Source organism: Rhipicephalus microplus, chromosome 2 (assembly GCF_043290135.1).
Source record: "Rhipicephalus microplus isolate Deutch F79 chromosome 2, USDA_Rmic, whole genome shotgun sequence".
Classification (NCBI taxonomy): Eukaryota; Metazoa; Arthropoda; class Arachnida; order Ixodida; family Ixodidae; genus Rhipicephalus; species Rhipicephalus microplus.
In genome coordinates, this window is record NC_134701.1 from 256,461,585 (window position 1) to 256,480,805 (window position 19,221).

General features: G+C 46.7%; 1 pseudogene; it reads right to left on the reverse strand.

The window, feature by feature from the left end:
- Positions 1 to 4,514: 4,514 nt before the first annotated feature.
- LOC142794652 (cell adhesion molecule Dscam1-like) overlaps positions 4,515 to 19,221 on the reverse strand; it is a 118,720-nt pseudogene continuing 104,013 nt past the window's right edge.

Sequence of the window (19,221 nt, forward strand, 5' to 3'; positions counted from 1 at the left end):
AGCACACGAGCGAATGAACTTTCGCACGTAGTTATACATGCCACGCCAATAATATCTGAGTCGAAGCCTAGCGTATGTCTTGAAGAGGCCTGCGTGGGCGCACTGTGGGTCCGCGTGAAAAGCTTCGCAGATGGCAGCTCGAAGATGGCGGGGTATCACAAGGAGACACTTGCGACCGTCAGAAAGGTAGTTGCGTCGATAAAGAAGATCATCCCTTAGGCAAAAGTTGCTAGCCTGGCGGCGGAGAGCGCGAGACGGCGAAGGAGTGAGAGGATCAGAAAGAATGCTTATGAGGCCACTGATCCAGGGATCCTTTCGTTGTTCCACCGTCTTGTTGCGCAAGGCGGATGACGCAAGTGCAGGCTCGAGAGAAGAGAGGCAAACACCTTCATCCGATATGGGTGAGCGAGAAAGGGCGTCGGCGTCCGTGTGCTTACGACCAGATCTGTAAATAACGCGGATGTCGTATTCCTGAAGTTTGAGCGCCCAGCGAGCAAGTCGTCCGGAAGGGTCTTTAAGTGTGGATAGCCAACAAAGGGCGTGGTGGTCAGTGACGACGTCGAATGCGTGACCATACAGGTAGGGGCGAAATTTTCCAAGGGCCCAAATAATAGCTAAACACTCTTTCTCGGTCATGGAGTAGTTAGCCTCGGCTTTCGTCAAAGTACGGCTTGCGTAGACGACGACATATTCATCAAACCCTGCCTTTCGTTGCGCGAGCACAGCGCCAAGTCCAACACCGCTGGCATCAGTATGAACCTCCGTGGGAGCGGCAGGATCGTAGTGGCGGAGGATGGGTGGTGAAGTCAGCAGGTGGCGTAATTTGGTGAATGCATCGTCGCATGCTGGTGACCAGGTGGAAAGGTCCTTGTCGCCGCTAAGAAGGTCCGTAAGGGGCGCACATATGGAAGCAAAATTTCTAATAAAGCGTCGGAAGTATGACGACAAGCCGACAAAGCTTCTAAGTTCCTTCAAGTTTTTTGGCTTCGGAAAATCGGCGACTGCTCGAAGCTTGGCGGGGTCGGGAAGTATGCCGTCCCGCGATACGACGTGGCCAATAATGGTGAGCTGCCGAGCACCAAAACGACACTTCTTGAGGTTGAGTTGAAGGCCGGCGTCAGTGAGACGTGTGAGGACGTGCTCGAGACGATTTAAATGGGTGTCGAAATCGGTGGAAAAGACAACTACGTCATCGAGGTAGCATAAACATGTGTTCCACTTGAGGCCTCGTAAAATAGCGTCCATCATTCTTTCAAAAGCGGCTGGAGCGTTACAAAGGCCGAAAGGCATAACGGTAAACTCGTATAACCCATCAGGTGTGACAAATGCTGTTTTCGGTCGGTCAGATGCTTCCATAGGAACTTGCCAGTATCCAGACCGTAAATCCAGCGAAGAAAAATATTCTGCTTTCTGCAAACAGTCAAGGGCGTCGTCTATTCGAGGTAACGGGTAAACGTCCTTGGGGGTGATCTTGTTTAAACGTCGATAATCCACACAGAACCGAATGGAGCCGTCCTTCTTCTTAACAAGAACGACCGGTGACGCCCAGGGACTGTTAGAAGGCTGTACAATACCCCGCTGGAGCATGTCAGCAACCTGGTCGTCAATAACACGGCGCTCCGACGCTGAGACTCGGTAGGGGCGCTGCCGTAGAGCCGTATGGCTTCCTGTGTCAATCTTGTGAGATATGTTCGATGTGCGACTGAGGCCAGAAGCGTGGCTGTCAAAAGAAGTACGAAACTTTTGCAGCAAGTTCACTAACTGGCTTCGTTCTGACGAAGACGTTGCGACATCGATGGAGCGGTGGAAAGCGTCAAGGAGTGACTGGTCAACAACAGAGTCAGAAATGAGTGCGCTGAGGTCCGTAGAAAGTAAACTAGATGGAGCGTCAAAAATGTGACGGGCGTCGATCGGATGCACGTGACCGAGACATTCACCATAGAATAAAGGTAAAGGCCCTTCTAGCGTATTGTACACGAGCATCTTCGTGACGCCATGGTGGAGAGTAAGGAGAGCAATGGGCAGTGGAGAACATTTCCGTTGAATGAACAGGGCAGAGGGCGTAAATACAACATCACCGTCGGAAATAGCGTCACACGACACAGTTACCAGCAGAGAAGAGCGCGGTGGTACGGTGGTGTCGTCGGAAACAAACAGTTTATAACACGGCAGGGAGGCTTCGACAGCGTCAACATCAGGAAGTGCAGATAGCTCAAGTTCAGCGCGACAGCAGTCAATGACGGCATTATTATTCGCAAGGAAGTCCCAGCCGAGTATCATGTCATGGGAACACGAGGGCAGCACTACGAATTCGACAATATACACAATCCCTTCGATGACGACTCGTGTGGTGCAGGCTGCGAGAGGTGTTACACTTTCTGCGTTAGCCGTTCTAAGAGAGAGGCCGGATAATGGTGTCAGAACTTTGCGGAGTTTGCGGCACAGGTTCATGGACAGGACGGATAGAGCGGCTCCGGTGTCAACAAGCGCCATGACGACGATACCATCGACTGACACTTCAATGACGTTAGCTGGACAGGGGCGAGGACTTGTGCATGGCGACGGGGACGCAGTTCGTGCCTCGGGAACTGCGGCCGTTAGTTTTCCTGGTCGGTGGGTCCGGAACGGCGACGCATAGGGGAAAGCGAACGTCGACGTGGAGATGGGGAGCGGCGGGTCGGGCCGTGTGGACGATCAGAAGGAAAGGAAGAGGAAGGAGGGCTTGAAGGCGTAGACGAAAACTGAGGGTCGAAAGAGGGCATTCGTCGAATGTTCTGGGCAGCCTGGCGACGACGACAATAACGTGCCACGTGGCCAACACCACCACAAGAAAAACATATGGGACGGTTGTCGTAGGTCCGCCATTGGTCGGAGTAGACTCCGACTTGCGGCTGGGGGGCAGAAAACTGCGGCCGAGGTGGTATCTGCATAGGCGGCGGTGAATAGGTCGGCGGTGAATAGGTCGGCGGTGAATAGGTCGGCGGTGAATAGGTCGGCGGCGAAAAGGGCGGCGGCGAAAAGGGCGGCGGCGAATACATAGGCGCTGACTGGAACGCAGGCTGTCGAGGTCGAGCAACGGCTTCGGCGTACGTGAGAGGTGCGGCGACTGGGGGAGGTTCACGGGCGGGAGGAAGAACTTGTGCGACCTGGTCTTGAATGAAGTCGCGGAGTGTAGACGGCGATCTGCGTGGTTGATCGGGTACACAGGACATCAAAGAGAGCTGACGAGCGACCTCAGCGCGGATGAACTCTTGGATCTTGGAGAGAAGAGGGGCATGGTCTTCTCCTATGCCAAGGGTGGAAAGGCTGGACGAAGAGTCGTCGAGCACCGAGGGACGTCGGGTGGAAAGACGTTGCCTGCGCAACTCGTCAAAACTCTGGCATAACTCGGTCAGTTCTAGGACAGTGCGAAGACTCTTTGAAAGCAACATTTGGAAAGCGTCGTCCTCAATGCCCTTCATGATATGCTTGATCTTAAGCTCTTCGGACATTGACTCGTTCACTCGCTTGCAAAGGTCCAGAACGTCCTCAATATAGCTTGTGAAATTCTCACCAAGCTGCTGGGACCGAGTATGTAAGCGTTGTTCTGCACGGCGTTTGCGTACCTCAGGCCGCCCGAAAACTTGTGTGAGGCTCGTTTTGAAGGCCGACCATGTAGGGAGTTCCGCTTCGTGGTTTATAAACCACAGCTTGGCCACGTCCGACAGGTAGAAAGAGACGTAGGCCAACTTGGCGGTGTCATCCCATTTGTTGTGAGTACTCACTCGCTCGTACATTGAAATCCAGTCGTCAACATCCTTGTCTTCTGTGCCTGAGAAGACAGGGGGATCTCGCAGACGCAGAGAACCGGCGCAGAGAACAGTAGGCGGTGCCGGTGGAGGAGTTGGAGCGGCGCTTGCGTCGGTAGGCATAATGGATGGTAAAGTGCGATTCCGAAGCTCCAGGGTGATCGAAACCCAGCAGAATCCACCACTTGTAACGGGGTTTATTTGCAGCGCAGAACGCAGAAAGCGAAGCAGTCAGCAGCGTCCGGCCAAGCGCAGCAAGCACGAGCTTATGCTGATGGCGATGCCTCTGATGCGCCGAGAAATGCCGCTGAAGCTCCTCTTCTTCACTACACATATTTTTTGTACAAGGCGACGCTAACAAAGGCGCTTTTGTGGTTCTTGGTAGTTCACAGCACGTCTCCAACAAGGCCGCACGCACACTGTCTGTCTTGTTCGTATGTACAAAGCGCACCAGCATACTTTGAAAGGGCTGTATCCAGCCTGCCACTTGTAGATGATTGAAGCGTGGGTCTCCAGTATGCCAGTGGCCACTCTGTAAAGGTTTGTTCGTTGCATCGACAGTTGCTTCGCAGTCCTCTGGTACTTCTCGTGTTGCCACCATGGACGCGCACACTGACACGAAGTAATCACGTCCGCGTTTCAGTAGTATTTTGCGAAATAACGGCAGAATGTCCAGGCTGCACCTTATAATTTGTTTCCGGCACCTTATGAAAGACTAGACCTGTTTCAGGTGACCCTGGCTGCTGGCCTTCCATTTCTTGCTAGTGCTGCAAGAATTAGAAAAAGAAGGATAGAGCATTAGGAATAGTGAACGTAAAACAGAGTAATAAATAAAATAAACGCAATCTGATCTTGCCAAGAAATCAAGATATGTTGCCAGACGACGCACGTAGTAAATTGTTGGGAGCGAATGCATATGGCAGCTGAATTTGTTAAGCTCAGATGTTGACATGGCCAACAAAGAGAGGTGGTTAACTGTTGTCAAGCACCAAATTGATCAGTAACTAAAAAAATATTGCATGTCCTTAGCACACAGCATTGTTGGAGTCGCTTTTTGAAAAACGGCCTTTTTTTATTGCTGTCACTTAAAGTAGACAACACTACTTGTTGAGACCTTCGGTTAAGCGACACCCGAGTTCAAAACTTTTTCATCCCTTCAGGCTTCTATCCTCCCCTGAACTTTGGCCTTATTTGGCTTACCAGAGTAATGTATCACGTGAAACTTTGTAATAAGGTTCTGGATCATTTTTTTCCTCTTTAGAGTAAGTATGTGATTTTAAACGTGGCACAGACGGGCATGCGAACACCTCACCTGGACACTGGTATATGTGGCCATCAGACCGTGGCGGCCGTGGCGTTCGTTTCACAGTGGCGTAAAGGGGCTCGTCCTATGATAAAAAACAACAAATAAATTGAAGAAATTCGAAGGTGCTATACTACAAATCCTGGCTGTTTTATGACTACACACGGCTGTTTTATGACTAGGTGCCAACGAAGTTTATGTAAAGGCCATGTGATAGACGCTTCAGCAAGCATTGTAACTAAATAGACATTTTGCCTATGTAAAGCATCGTGCTGCGTTAAGCGTGGAACCGTTGAAGTCTTCTGTCAGTGTATTGCACCATATCTTTAGTCGATAATAATTACTTGAAATTGCGCTGTGCGCAGGTCATGCTGCTACGTGAAGTATATATTCAACGAGCTTGACAAAATGTAAAAAGCAAATGTTTGTCGCATTAAACGCAGCCGTTGTAGGTGGACCTAGAGTGGCTTTAACAGTTTCACCCTATGCAGCGTATAATACTTTATATGTTGTAATCAATTTCACACTAGAATTAGCCAAGAGACAAAAGTTCAGCTCCAGCTGCCGAGTATTTATTTGTAACTACGGTTGCAGTTTTCATAGTATACCATCCGTGCAAACTCGCTAGAACACAATCACAGAAGAGGCCTTTCCCCCACAAAGGTCCTTATTGCGGAAGAGGCTGCTTTACGTTAATGCCTAACAGCCACGTACCTTTAGGGGCGAAGCTCCTATAGTCTAACCTTGTCACTAGTCATGCGTAACCAAGAGAAGAAGAGACGAGAAATGAATGACCATTTCTCGTCTCATTTCATAGATGGTGTTAGCCTGTCACTACTCTCCGAAGTGCCACTATTCTCAGATTGGCTGCTGCGCACGCTTTGCCTGAGTGCGCGAACAAGTGCCTCTTTCAGTCCCTCGAACAGTCGCCGTACCAGGCGGATCGTTGGTGGGGCATGGACGAAGCAGAGCGGCGGGCGCGTTGAAAACGCTTGCGCTCGGCTTCTTTGAATGGGGTCTTGTCGGTTTTACCCACGCGCCACCTGCATTTTCGAACGCGATCGAATGCATGAACGCATCCATGGACGGACGGACACGTGGATGGACGGATGGACTGACGATTCGCCCCCCCCCCCCCCCCGCTATCATCATTCACTCTGTGAGTATGCTGTGATTTCTTTGTCGGGCTTCGAAACTTCGGCAGGTATCTATGGTATGGTCCACCATGAAAAGGGATACTCGAATAAGCACCTTCTGATTGCTGGGGCCTTGACTGCTAGTGAATGTGAAAAAAAAAACTTCGCACCTGGCACTGTTCTGTGAAAAAAAGTGGAGTCAGAATTAACCGCCACCATTAGTAGCATGCAAATATGAGCCACCACGCTTTTGCAAGAAAACCATTCCATTTGACTGTGGACTAGTCTGTGTGTCTGTCAAGTGGAAAACAGAAACGCCACTCACCACGTGGTCCGTCCTTTTTTCTGGACCCCTGGTGCCTAGTTGCGTGGTTGCGTAGGGCGCCGGCAAGAAGGCACTGCTGGAGCATTCCTTGCCCACTTTGCCTTCCAGGTCGCTGATCTGCATGGCCTCTTGCATGCCATTCTTTGGGGTGCCATAAAGCGAGCTGCCTGTGAATACGCGCGCAACAGAGCGAATTTAAAAGACTGCCCACTTCGATGTTCCTATTAGCTCGTTACACTTAAACGGGCATTTAACGCATAAGGACAGTAAAGGGCCGCATAGATTCGCCTAAATCAGGCAAGGCAGTTTTTCAAACTCGAATTTTCTTTAGCTCATCAGTAGATGTAAAAATTAAAATAGTCCATTTTCTTTCATTCTGTACCAGAACCTAAGCCACCCCTGCAACATTTTATGTAGTGATTCTAAAATTTATGTGCCCAGCTTAGGCTAATTTTTTTTCTGGAACATAAAGAGTTCTAAGCCGTTTGGTGGAACAATGTTTAGAATGTAGAATAGAATAAAATGTAGAAACTCAATTGCCTCTAAAGAAGTAGTAACAAAGCTTGCGCAGACGCTGTGAGGATGATTGCCTAAGGCATAACTTGCCCTTCAAATGACATCATTAGGCAAACACCAACTCGTCGAAGAAAACAAGGACTTTGTGCAAAAATGTAAGACAAAATTGTTTGCGGTTTCAAAAGCGTATTTCAGATAGAAAAACCTATCACTCCTCAAACACCTTAGTAGACTACTGACAATGCCTTATCATTGATTAAGTTTTATCTCGAGCGATAGCAATTATATGTGCACTGTCGGCAAATTATGTTCTGGATATTCCTCTCCTGGCTGCAAAGTGCCCCTAGAGTGCATGACTTTAAATAGCACTGGCAAAGAACCTACCTTTGGCTCAAGGTAACGCAATTCTAGATGCACTATAAAACGAAGCTTGCTCGCTAAGCAGGCCACACACGCACCGACCATACGACTATTTTATTCTTTTTTGTTCCATCAGATTGCACCACTGGGCAGCGCTGGGCTGATCGGCGCTTCGAATAATTCTGTGAGCACCTGTACGTTACAGAAAACTCTTGACCATATTTGGAATGACCACATCACTAGAAATCTTTTCCAATGCTCTGGGTAAATATTTCAACTAGGTCATGATGTAACGAAGTCAGCAGTTTTCGCATCTAAGATAATTTTATTTGGACGAACTTGTGGTCGGCAAACCGAACAGCAAGCAATGCACGCTGTACACTGATAACGGTGAACGTAGCGTCGGCCACCGATAATCTGATTCGCAACAAGGTGCGTCGGCGTTTATATATACATGCGGCATCGGCGATTCCAGCGTTATCGCGGGTGACTGAATTTCTTCGAGAATAAACGCATCTGTTCGCGTTTGCGCGCTCAAGCCCATCCGGTGATCCTAAAATAATCTGGAATGCTCTCACCCCCGTTTTCACAAACGCTCCTCGACACGGCTTCCACGCTTCACTTGGCAGAGTTGAGCACTGCGCCACCACTCGGCTAAAATGACGCTGTGCTACTCAAGAATCGCAGCAGACTATCGCTGATATGCAGTAACTTGCCATGCCTAGAAACGGCGCTCCCATAGGCTTTCTCAAGTGAAGGTGAAGCGTTGAGTGAAGGGGCGTTTTAGAAAACGGGCGTCAGGCATTCTATAGCGTGGTGCAAGGCAGTATCGACACGTGCAATGGGCAGGTAACCCGAAACATTATAAAATATTGTGGCAATACTTTTAGGAATTTATGCGATATATCGCCGACAGATCTATAAAAGTTTATTCCTAAATGAATGTGGGAACCGTTGTGGATCTGCCAGAACTGTGCATCTTCGCGCGCATGCTGCGTTTGTGACGCTTACCGTTGGCGTACGTACCACTCTGGGAACTGCCGGAGGAATGCTTCCTGCGGATGACCATGCACACGATGACCAGGAGGACCACCACAATGACTAGCGAAACCACCACCGGAACCACCACGGTCGCGTCGGACACTACAGACGACGTTTCGCGATGCACTTTCGTCCGGGGCGTCACCTGGTCTGCCGCTGCACGCGCAGGGAACCAGGTAAGTCATCGTGTATTGTTCAATGCCTTAAGCATTCGCGTCGCTAGTGTGTGTACAGATTGCTCACTAAGGAAGGCACTCACGTTTTACTAAAGTTGAGTAGGTGACCCCACGACATATACCAACAAGAACATAGCTACTTGAAAGGCCGTACGAATAGGTTTGTTGGTGTCGTTAGATGGTGAAACTTCTAGCGCATAAAAAAATGACAAAGAAGAGAAACCACTTTTAACTTAAGTGAGCGGCGATGGCTATAACTAGCCCTTTCGCCTATGAATGAAGCACGCACATAGCCTAATGTAGTATACCCATTACTCAAACGTTGTAACCGTGGAAGGTCGCACTGTGTGTAAATGTTTTGGCACAGTTTTCATGAAGGTGAGGTGACGGCTTTAAAACTGTTAACCTCACTTCGTGTAACTTTTTAACCCTTCTTTATCACTAGTCGGCCACATTCAAGCAAAACTGCGGGTTTTTTTTTCAGCGTTATGCCTTTTATAAAAATTCAAGTATCCATATCCCTATCTTTATTACCTTAGTGAAGACACATTTGATGACGGGGATTAGAGAAATCTGATTGGCGAACCGGGCTGAGGAGAACTAAGAAAGATTTCGACACAAGTCCCCAGTCCTGGTCGTGTCGCTCACTTCGCAAAAGAGCAAATTATGTTAAATTGCTAATTGACCCAACTTGTAGTTTTATTTGAATGATCATTGAGCGTATTAAACTTGTCAGTGTACCTCCGTACTTGGAGAGTGTGGCGAACGCGTACTCGGCTTCGGTGACACAGGCGCTGTTGTGCGCCGTCATCTGGAGCGTGTACCAGGTGGCTGGCGTGAGACCAGGGATCTCGAGGCGCTCGTCACGAGGCCTGGTTGCCTGCAACGTGGTCCAGTCAGCGTCCTGTCGACGCCGGTACTTGACCGTGAACTGGTGAATAGGGCAGCCGCCGCTGTGCCACGCTCCGAGCAGAACCACTGCCGAGCTCACGTTAGTCTGCACCAGCGACTGGCGATCCGGAGCCACCGGCGCTGCGCACGTAGAGGAGATGTCCGGTAACAATAGGGTGTTTTAGCCATGATGCTAATACCGCAGTGTAAGTATGCAAATGCCTTACACGTAAGAAACGAAATTGACAATGAATCACTTGTAGCACAAAGCCGGAAGGAAATTATGCGGATTTCTGAGACAGAAGCTTTAGTTGCGGAAAAGTATTTACGAGGATTCTTGGACAAAATTTACATTGTTGCCCGGTGAGAGAGGACCGGTGCACACCAAATTCCACCAGTCTGCGGCTATCCGCATGGTAAAATAATGCGACTGTACTTCAATTCTCGAGTGTCTCCGTGAAGTCGTATTTCTCTCCAACAGAAATCTCGGAGTTTGTCATTAGTTCAAACGAAAAAGAGGGCACATATTTTCACATTGTCAATATACAACGATATCACCTGCTTACCGGCCCCGCTTGTCTTGACGGTAACAATGTCGCTGTTTTCGCCATTGCCGGCCGCATTGTATCCTCGCACGGCAAACTGGTAGTTGGTGCCGCACTTGAGCTTGTCAACCATCAGGGAGTTCTGGTCCCCCGGCACGTGCGTCTCGTGCCACTCGCTGCCGGTGACGGCTTCTTTCTGCCGCACATAGTAACCTACAGCCCAAAAGCACATCGTAAATACATATTGCGCTTTCGGAAATTGGCCATTGCCTAAGTAGGTCGATCTCGGAGGCCATCTCGAGAGCTCGAAGGTAGAGCAACGTAAATGCGCCGAAGACAAGGACGGAGAGGAGACTTGAAACACACGAGTTCGATAAGCTGCAATCTCTGCACGCGAGCCACATCTCTGTCCTTGTCTTCGGCGCGTTTACCCTGTGGCAACTGCACCAACAAACCCTGGCTGGTGCCTTTTTAATGCGAAAGCCGTCAAGGGCTTACACTCGTGTCCGTCCATCTGTCCGTACCCTGGAACAGCGTAAGGTGTGGGCTATTCATTCTACACTCTCCAAGCAACAACGTGATTGCTAGGGTTACGCAACCCTTGACATCACATTGGTATTACTGTAGGCGCACTCTTTTCAGAGAAGTGTACACACCTGTGACGGGGTTTGGGTCACTCGGAGCGCGGTCCCACTTGATAGAAACGGAGGTGAATGATGTACCTTCTACTTGGAGATCAGGTGGAGATGGAGGATCTGTTTACAGAATGAGTGAAGTCTGTTTGAAATTATATCTAGGATTGATCAGAAAAAAATAAGAGCGTAGGGCGTGAATAGTGATTCACGGAAAGCCATAGAAAGCATATCGGTGTACAACTTGACCACAGGAAAGGCTCTTTATCTCATTGTTACGACACCTTGTGCGTGAGCAACCTTTCTTTGAAATGAAAAAAACAAGTGGCCGCCACGCGATGGGCTGTCATCCATTATACGATACAGAACACAGTAAGTACAGTTATATGATCGGAAAACCAAAGCGCTATTCATGCTAAAAAAAACTGGGCCTGCAAGCACGGACATAAACACGAGATTTTAACGCGATAATGTTAATGAGTTCGTTTCTCAGAAATTTTGGTGTCGGCGTTGTTGTCGACCTCGGTGACATTTGCTGTGAGCAAAAAATCATCTTGCACGTGAAAGAAAATTCAATAAACATGCAAATCAAGTAAATAAAAAATACAGTGAAAATAACTTTCTCTGCATGGACTTGCAGCCAACGTAACATGTCATGCAAAACACGTGTGATCTATATATGCTTCATAATGCAACATGTAAAAGGGTAGTAATAATGAGTGGTACAAGAGTACATTGCGATAGAGTGTAGAAACATGTAACTATTATGAATTTGTGGTTTAAAGCTGACCACTTACTACAGAAGGCACACACGTTACTACACCTTTTTTCACAAGGCCACGTAGTGGGTGCAGAGCGATTTCGAAAAGATTTCACGCGCCCAATTTTCCATGGTATAAAGCACGTTACCTAATGCACAGAAAGCCGCCGCATGAGAAATCTTCTCTGACACAAGCCATTTTGAACTCAGTACGGCCAAGAAACAGGATGTCACTGTCGCATTAAACAAGTAAGAGCAAAGCTTTAGGGTCTCCCAATTTTCTACCATCATTCACCATCATTTGATGGTATCATTTGATACCTAGACCTTCTGGTGAGCATTTGTGATGTATTTACTTCTCGCTTCTTTCCGTGTTAGCACTATTAGTTTTTTAGCTTGTGATATACATGCCTCTGTCCCTTCAGTGTACTCGTGATTCTTGCGACATGATAATTAACGCGTACGGACATGAATCAATGACGAATCCGAGTGGCGTGCCGCGAGGCCACTTCACAACACTCACCGCTATCGAGCGTCTGCACGACCACCTCGTCGGACGGTGGTCCGGCGCCCTTGTTGTTGTAGGCCTGCACGATGACGCTGTACTGCGTGAATCGTGACAACGAAGAGAGCACGCACTCCTCGCGGCCCTCTGCGCCCAAGTCGAGTGTCTTGTAGATGTACGGGTCTGACGAGGCCGCCACACGGTAGCCCACGTAGTAGCCCTTGATGGCACCAAAGTGAAACTCCTTGCTGGGCGGCTGCGTCATGGGGGTGCCAAAGAAAGATGCGCTGCTAAATCTCGGCGCACACCTTTCGCTTTTATTTAGATATATAGAGGACATGCCTTAAAACTGAGTTTGAAGTGAAATATTTCCAGTATTACCCAACACGATGATCTAGTAGGTAAGGTCAATGCTCGACTGCTGGTCGTGGAACCAAATCCCGGTCGCGTTGACTACATTTCCCTGAATAGGCGAGTGGTTCAAATGTCGTGTACGTATTTCATGCAATCTACATTTCCGTAGCCTTCCCCTACGGTGTCTCACATATTCCCAGCGTTGTTTCGGGAAGCGAAAATCTCAACGGTCATTAGGAGTATTTTCAATGCCAGCACTAACTACTAGTAGTAGTAGTAATAGACTTTTATTGTCTTGTAACTACTACATTTAATCAGCGTTAGTTATCAGTCAATCTACAGCTTCGATTCATCTACTTCATCTGGTGAGAGCTTTTCAACTCACATACAGCACACCTTCATGAAGAAATGTCGCTAAGCCATCGTTTCGAAAAACATGTGCGCGTCTGATAGATATCTTACCTTCCAAGTTATCTTCAGGGATTGTGAGCTCAGTGGTTGTGCCCTGACTTCTGTCGGTGGCCCTCCGGGTGCTGCGGAAGTCGCGAGAAAAAGAGAAAAAGTGTTCGGAACAAGTAATTACAAACGTTATTAAGTAATTATTAATTAAATACTACTGTGAGTCGAGTGCTTGGTGTCATTACAGAGAGGGTGTCACGTAATACGTAACACTCACTTCACACAAAAAATTATTGCCCATAGCGCATGAACTCTGCGTTTCCTCTGCTGTCTAAATAGTCACAGCTTTGCCGCAAAGGCGAGGCAATGAACGCGATAGCAACAAATTGGAAGATCACGCGCAGAATGGCAAGCAGATCGAAACGTGCCCCGTGTTTCTCACGCACAAATGACGCACGAAACGTACTCACAGGTACAGATTAACGTGAATAAGCGTCTCAGTTGTTACTTTGCCCTGTCTGAAAATCGCGCCCTTTTCGTAAACTGAGGATGTCTAACGATTGCAGTGATTTTGTGCGCCAGATAACTACAACATAATACGTACGAGACGTACGATCTTCCCTACTGCAAGATAAGGGCGTGCGATCGAGCGTACACCCACACATTCTCTACGCGGGCCAAAGTACGCGTGAGAGATGACAGCCGCCACGCGCTCATTGTGCCGTCTTGTTGATAATGCTGAAAACACGATAGCTATTCCCCCCCCCCCCCCCCCCCGAGAGGCCGGCCAACAGCGGTAAATGGTAGATAAACATAGCTTGCCGTTTGAACGTCCAAGCAGGTACTTAACGGTGGCTCAGTGGTGCAATAAAGAAAAAAAAAAACGGTGGCTCAGTGGTTAACGCCTCGCATTCATGACGCGGAAGTCCCACGTTCGATTCCGCGCGCAGGAGTCTTTTTTTTTCTGAATTTTTTTCTTGCATTTTCATATATATAGATACGTATGCATATACGATGCATGACATTGACTCCGACGTCCACGTTGACACCGACGCCTACGCCAACGCCAGCGGCAAAATCCAGCCGAGAGTGTCTATTAATTTGTTATCGCAATCAAATTCTCCGAGAGTAGTTATAATAGGAATATCGGATGAATAATCAGCATCAAAAAATTAAGTAACTAAGAACAGTGATTATAGAGATAAAAATCAATATAAAGTGCTTGCACCAAAACCCCACGACCATGAATAAAAAGAACACTGTATAATGCATCTTTGAAGTTGGCTGACCTTGTTTTTGAACATCCGCATTGGGCATATTATTCCACATTTTCATTGTATCTGGGGAAAGGAGTGGCGTAAGGCACTTCAAAGAAGATATATATATATATATATATATATATATATATATATATATATATATATATATATATATATTATATATATATATATATATATATATATACATATATATATATATATATATATATATATATATATATATGTATATATATATATATATATATATATATGTATGTATCGAGATAGCAAGTTTTTCTAAAGCACTCGGCAAGATGCGATTTAAGAGCGGCAGTGATTACTCAGCAAGAGGGACGTGAAATTGCCGTAGCAAGTACTTTCAGTCACAGATATGGATAAAGTGCCGCAGTGAAATACAGAGAATTCTCTAAACACGTATGTTTGTTCAGTCGTAATTTTATAAAAACATTCTTTAATTCTTTCAAAGTTAGGCCTATTTACTTGAACGTAAACTGCGTATTGTTTAAACACACTTTTTAAGCGAAGAGAATGAAGGCTATTTGAGTACAAACGTCCTATATCGCATAAGCTCTATGATAGCACAATGATAGCTCGTGTGTCACAGTCATAAATATTGTACTTCATAGACTACTATGAACGAAAGAAATGGATGTCAATCAATGAGAGAAGTACTTGGTATGCGACATGCGAATATGCTATGGGGTTAATGAATGAAAAAGAAAAGAAAACACAAATGACGTTTCATAGCATTTGCTATGAAAAAGACTTAGCAGGTTGCATGGACATGTAGCAGTTTCTCAAAGTTACATACCAGATTTTCTAACTAGTTACTTCAAAATTTTAAAATTTATCGGGAAACTCGAGTTTTGTTTGGCCTCCTGGGCTTTTTGACGTGTTCCTGCAACTAAGTACAGTAGTGTTCTCGCAGTTCGCCCCATCAAAATGCGTCCGTCATGCTCGGTAATCGAACCTGCATCCTCGACCATAGCAGCGCGACACATCTGCTAAGCTAACAGGCCACTCAGAATCGGCCCTCCAATCATCGAAACAATTTTTTTCGCCTACTCTATAACTCGTAAATTCTGTACATCGCAACATCCACTGTACAATCGTCGTCAAATGAAACCCAAACATTGGCAAGCCTTCCCGATGGTATAGTGCACGCTGTCCACTCATCACCACAGACAGGCACGCATATATGCGTATAGGTGCCGACCAGTATGTACGCACCTGTCAATGGTGATAACTGGAAGGTGCGCACTATACCATCGTGAAGGCTTGCCGCTGTTCGCGTTTCATTTGACGTGGATAGTACCTGAATATACATGGTTTCGTAATCACATGTATTCCGTTTATCAATCGCGCCCTTCATTGTGGATTCGACTTACTTTCGTCATTTCTATGCAGTGCTACGAAGGCGGAAACCGCTAAGAAGTGTGGAATGCCTGGCTGCACAGTACCTTGATAATAAACCTAGTCGCAACTAAAATTTATTGCTATAAAGCAATTTATTATTACATTTACCCTTACTTTCATTTGAGTTGTCCCCAACTTTAGTATAACACTTTGACTTTCGCACATGCATGAATAGTCGATCGTAATGGATGTCTGAAGGGGTTATTCTGTGACAATTCCTGTATTTTGACTCTGAGGAGTCAGCTACAACCCATGAATAAATCAAAGTTCCTACAACATACCATGACCTCTTCATGCTAGTCGTGCTTGCTGGTTTTACCTCGAAGCCTCTAGGTCATTCTAATTGCTAATGTCAATATCAGGAACATTAAAACATTAATGTTCTTTTTTAATGATTAACATATTTTTCACTCATAGCAGATGCATTTGACCGTTTATGCTGCGAACACAGACAGAACGAAATTGCTTGTATATATAACGAATCATCCGTTACGTCCCAATGATGTTTCTAGAGCTATGGTGTGCCAGCTTTATAACAAGTTACCTTCACAGCGAAGTATTTCCCTTCGTTGAAAAGCCGTTAGAATGCACGCTGATATTTGGGAACATGCACCGTCCCTCAAGCGTTTGTACCCATACCTTCTTCGGCCGTAGTCGCCTTGACCGATTGGCTGGCGTCGCTGCGTCCCAGTCAGTTCTCGGCGAACACCCTGAAGTGGTACGTCATGGCAGGCTTCAGACCGCGCACGATGCCCGTGGTCTCCGTGGCCGACGTGCTCAGGTTGATCATCTTTGCGTGCCACTTTGCTGTGTTATAATATTATTATCATCATCATCATCATCGTCATCTATGTTATTATTATTATTATTATTATTAATATTATTATAGTCAGAAACGCGTTTATACAAGCACACAAAAAATAATCTGCTGCCCAGAGGGGCCCACGCGCGTCTGCTCCTTCAAGAAACGGAAATATCGCGGAAAGACAGAAATTCCAGAAAAAACCAAAAAAAATACAGACACGGACGTAAAGTAGTAACATGAAAAATGTTTATAACCGTGAGGTCGAAGAAATTTTCGTCATAAAGCTAGCAGGTGTCGATGGGCTTGGTCATATCCAGCCACGGTGCAATAATACGGGCTTGGTCATATCCAACCACGGTGCAATAATACTTTAGGTGAGTGAACGCCGCTTAGCGAGTGCTTGGCGGGTAGGGACCGATTATGTTCTCGTTTGCGGCAGGCCGATAGATGGCTCGCCAGACTGAGGACTGTGGGGCGCTGCTGGCATATTCCGCAAAGCACGCCCGGCACATGGACGACGGTTTCCGAATTTGAGAAAACAGAGTGATCGCGCGATAACAACCACGCGACACGCATAAAGTGACGCTGCGAAAGAAGCGGTATGAGCGCCGCTACTTTCTCACGTACGGGGAGGAGGAGGAGGATTGAAAGAGGAAGGAAAGAGAGGTTAGCCAGTTCTTAGAACGGCTGGCTACCCGGTATTGGGGAAGGAGTAAGGAGGATAAAAGATGAGGGAAAAGAGACGTTGAAAAAAAAGGGAGAGAGAAGGTCGTCAGACGATCCCCGACGCTGCTTACAGTCTGTCTCAAAGACCACTTGCCCGCATAAAGCGCAACAACGTTCTCAATACCTTGCGTGCAGAGGACGGTCTCGGCCAGTGTCCTAATACCCTTTCTTCCGACAATTGGCGATATTCTAGTCTATCTAAAGCTTTTGACAGTTCTTTCCTTGGCACGCTGAAGCAAGGACACTCGCAGAGAAGATGGGAAAAAGTCTCTGCGCAGTCACTGGTGTAACATGTCGGACTGATGGCTATTCAGATTCGAAACGAATAAGCATTCGTAAAGGCCATCCCAATCCACAGATGGCAAAAAAGTGTCTCCTCAGCTCTGGTTATTCCTGACGGAAGACGGAGCTGTAGGTGTGGGTCCAAATTATGAAGGCGGGCGTTGGTGAATGCCGGTGAATTCCACTAAGCGAGTGCCCCTTCTCGTGCAAGTGGTCGAAGCCTTGCAGCGGCGTGCGTTCTTGATAATGGTATAGCTGCACAAGGGGCATCATCATGAGCAGTTCGGGCTGCTTCCTCTGCACGGTCGTTTCCATCAATGCTGCAGTGGCCTGGTATTTATTGATACGCTATGTCATGTTGTTTCTCTATAGCCCGGGGATTAAGCAGTCGTATTTCAGCAATTAGCTGTTTGTTTGGTCTATGACGATATGGCGAGGCAATGCTTTAGAGGGCTTCTTTGGAGTCGGAGAAGATTTACTATGTCTGTTGCGGGTTTTCAACTAGGAACTCCGGAGCGGCACGAATGGCGGCGAGTTCTGCCGCCGTGGATGATGTCAGATGCGAGGTCCTGAACTTTATCGTCATGGATTTCTCCGGAATTATCACTGCGCCTGTTGAACTTGTTGAAGTGACCGACCCATCCGTGTAAATGTGAATGCGTCCACTGTGTTTCTCATGCAGAAACAGTAATGTTGTTCGTTTTAGGGCCAAACTTGGCAAATTTTTCTTCTTTTGTATTCCGGGGATGGAATTCAGGAGCCGGTGCAAAGTTTGTAACGCCATCTTACGAGGTCATTGCTAAGCATAACATTATCGGGCACGTTCGCTCACCTTAAGTATTCTTGCAACGTGTGTCTAACACACCTTTTAAAAAAATAGCAATTAGAAAGGGCCGCACAATCAGGCCTAGTAAGTCCATATTCTTTGAATAACAGTTTTCGCTGCGCAAAGAACATGAGACGCTCTCAAATAAGACACAAAACTCATTAGGTATCCGCGCATCGCTGATAAATGAACTGATTGAAAACAAAAAATAATTTTATTGCGATACATGACAAGGGGACTACACCTGGTCATCAGAAGCAGGTATATTCGGAAAGTATTTTAAGAACGCCATTTCCAAAGATAAAACTAAAAAAAAGCAACTGGGGCCGACACACACACACACAAACACACACACACACACACACACACGCACACACACACACACACACCATGTAAGAACTTTTCATGTGGCAGTAAAATGACGTATCTTCACGTAGCAATTAGTGACGTGACTCAAATCGCCTAAGGTCCCGAAACTGGTAACGGAGCATGTTTCCGCCAAAAGTACGTCACACGTATACGTGCGTAATTTGAGGAACGCACCAAAACTGGAGGAGTATATATAGCCAAGTGTAGCCACATTAAGCACTTCTACAAAATCTTAAACACCTCTAACTTGCTGAACTTTGTTTTTTGCTCAAGTTGTTTCTTCTTCTTCTAGCAAAAGCTTCACATTATTAGCGAGACTTAGCTAAAGGCTGAATACTATATTGTATCGGCCCTGCGTCACTAGTTAAAGCTGCACACAGTTTTTCCGTTTTGGTTCGCTAATGAAAGAGTATCCAGAAATATATTTGCTTCCCACTGAAAACACAGGTAATATTGTAATCGTTCAAATAAAAATTTTTTTCTGCGTCGCTTTACTTGCTCACCAAACATTTCCTTACAAATTCTTCAATATTTTACAGTACCACTCACGTATATGCTCCCCATGTAGTGCTCCCCATCATCATCACGTATATGCTCCCCATCATCATCGTCATCATGTGACCACGTAGCGATATGTTTCTGCAGTTTTATCTTGTTGTTTGTATACACTTTCATAGTGCGAATGTATTTTCTGCCACCTATATAAGTAACAATGCTTCCGACTATATAACCGCACTCCCTCCCTTACCCGATATATTCTTGGAGGGCCGAAAGGTAGTTGTAACA